Below are 3,412 nucleotides of genomic sequence, written 5' to 3' on the forward strand. Positions count from 1 at the left end.
GCCAAAACTTTTCAATCCTTACACTAAAAAGCGGCGGAATAGTCGAGCGCACTGTCTCTGTGACAGCTCTTAATGTTATAACTGTGTACAGAATAGATTTTCATTCCTTTGTGTTTTACTGATTCATTCTTGTTTCAGTTTTTAGTAATCTAACGGAGTTTTTTAGCATTATTGTGGAAAACACATTTTATCAATTGATTGTGTGATCCCACTATTGTTTGTACCATCAGATGCGACTAGATGAGTGCGACAAGATGATAGAGAAGGAGAGATGAGGAAGCTGGAGAACATATGAAGAAAGCTGAGAACGAAAGTGAGTAAAAAAGCTATCATGTATAAAGGGTTTTATTGAACAGGGTTGTTTTCAACCCTGTTCAGTGTAGCCACAAACTCGACACTCACAACAGAAAATTCCTATTAATAGTAACAAATGTCGCCAGCCGATTTACCACCAAAAATATAGTTTGAAAAAGTGCAAACTATATAAATTACAAGCTACGTTTCCAATAACCGAGGAAGATTTGACAAAGCAAGAAGCAATCATAACGCAATATCTATTTAAATAATTTAATATGTTGAACTTATATAAAGATAACATTAAAGTAGTATCCCTGCGCCAAAAATGAATGAACATCGAAACGTAAACAAAGAATTACTATCCACTCAATCAATCACGTGACACAATGTTGAAGCCAAATGAATTTACACTCGAAGAGAGATAATCCTGTAATGAGATAATGCAGTAAGTTAATCAGATTTATCTCCCTTACCTTTGTAAAGAAGAAGCGGGAAATCTCAAGCTTGATTGATTGTCGTGCACAGTTGAAGTCTACAGAGATGTTTGTTTTACTTTGTTTTAGAAAACTTGATTGTTTCACTTGGAATCTGATGGTTAGTATTGATTTGCACTTGTAGTCGTTTGTGTATGTCTTGGGTTAGCAATGGATTGGAATGATCATTATTTCATTTAGCTGCATTTATATAGTTTTGTCATGTATCTTTACGACATCAGCAGATCTTGTATTTAAAACGAGAATGGCAGTTCCGTGATATTCTTTTAGCCTCTTTCAATATACTAATACATGTGGATTTGGTTACAGATGATAACATGCATGGACGACAGAAGTCACCATGGAAGTACGAGGGAGTATGAGTGTTTGATTCCATAAATCAGTAAGTTCCATGTCAATGTTTTGATTTATGATGTACTGTGTTGTTGTTGTTGTGATCGCTTGTATTATATGTGTGTTTTATATGCTTTAGCCATTTAATTTAATCTGCCACTGCACACGATTAAATTATACAACATATTAGACTGTTTACGATGTTAACTTATAAACATGTTATTATTCATTATCTTATGATTGTTTATATTTATATTTTCAGGACGCTCCGATATTATATCTACATTCAATAATGTTGAATATAGATATATTGAAGCACACTGTGTTTGTTGTTTGAACTATTAAATTGCTACATATGGTAACCTGGACATATATACCCACCCTCGCTTAGGAATTACAAATGTATTATCATCTTAAAACCTGGAATGACATAGAAAGCAACAATGGTCTCATTGATCTTAATAATCGCACAGTTTCCCTGCTTAAAACATCATGTGATAGGCCACGTGGGAATAACAAACGTGCTAAAGTACTGACGAGTTACTTGACGATATTGAAAAAGAAAAGAGTTGCTGACCATATAGACAATAAAGGAAAACAAGTTTTGAAATTAAAGATTTTATGCTCCCTTTATTTTATATATGTGCACTTTTTATAGTGTACGTATAGACGGATGTTTGTGCATTTATTTTTGAAAATGGAATTTTATTGAAATGAATCGATTTCTATTTTTGCTGCTTTGGTGAAAATATGAGAAAATATCGAGGATTTAATAACTTTTTGAGGTGTTTCATCTACAATTGTTTGAAATAAATTATTTAAATTTTCATCGTTTTAATTAAGAAACTATTTCTCTTTAATGTGTTGTATTTTCGAAGTTGTTTTGTGAATAACAAGGCAAACATAGGCAAACTCTTTCAAATGAATAAAGTTTGATTAGTATATATATACTCATATGTAACACCATATGATGGAGTTCTGCTTGGATTGGTTACATTCTCCATCCTCGTTTGCCTTCTTATACAGCGACATTAATTTTATTGTCAATAAAATATTAATTTTTCATTTACCATCATGCTTCAACAAACCTGGGGCGGCCCCTGTGGTTGTTTTACACGCGGACTCTTAGATTCACTGTGCAACATATCAGCACCTTATTAATACACACATGATCGTAAATCATAATGGTGAAAAACCCGTATAAAACCCTGTTCATGCAGCGCTATCAGCGCTTTGATTGATTATAAAGGCTAGTTTGACTATTCCAAGAAAAAGGAGAGCTATGAAACTCGCTCTAGCGTCGACGTCTGTGTCAGCGTCAAATAGTGGTTAAGATTGTGCATGTAGACAGCTTTAAGTGATTATCTCAGCAAAACCATGAGGCCTAGAGCTTAGATATTAAGTATGTAACATTGTCTAGTAGTTGTCTACCCTGGGGTCAAAATTTGTCCCACCTTGTGGGTAACAAGTTCAATATAAATACATTTTGTTAAAATCTTGATAGTAATGTAAAGTTTACTCTTGAAGCAAGGGCAGCAACTCTTGCTGTATTGTCTCCCTTTCTGTTGAAGAGTGCATTGTCTATTTTTAGTAACAAGGGATTTTATGTTATATTACATTAATTCTTCATATTAGTCATTTCTTGGATAATAATTGTTTTTTTATAGGTTTGTAGGTGAGGAAACTTTATATCTCTTTATTTTTAAAAATAATTTCTTTTTTACCAAATGATGAATTTAATAATCAGAATTTTCCATTTAATTTACATTTAGATCATGGCAATTTACAATCTTACCTTTTATGTGATTAGTGAATACACCTTATATAAACAATACTTTAACTGTGATTTAGTTGGAAAGCCATGTTATATTGTGTGTATTTCATTTGATAATTTGCGACAGTAATGCTTTGACAGTAGGTAGCATTTTGCTTATAATGAAGACTGTCCTATTTCTTCACCATTTTAAATAAAACATAACGCATTCTATACTGCTTACAGAGTCCCGCCTTCGGTCTTTCACCAGATTTTAAATGAGAGTGTAGTTTCTTAAAACACTTCGACAAACCTTTTTACAATACCCATGCCTACAGTCCTGCGAAATTATGTACCAGTGCTAGGGGACAACATGTATAACGAACATGGGGTTGTTTTTTCTAGTGTCTGCTTTTAAGCCGCTCGTATTTCCAACCAGAGACTCCAAATACCGTTGATCAAGTTTATATTACTAGTATTCTACTGCATGTATATTGCCAATTGTATTGGTTGAGAAGTAAAAACAAGTCCAAAA

The sequence above is a fragment of the Mya arenaria genome, chromosome 14, assembly GCF_026914265.1.
Source record: "Mya arenaria isolate MELC-2E11 chromosome 14, ASM2691426v1".
Classification (NCBI taxonomy): domain Eukaryota; kingdom Metazoa; phylum Mollusca; class Bivalvia; order Myida; family Myidae; genus Mya; species Mya arenaria.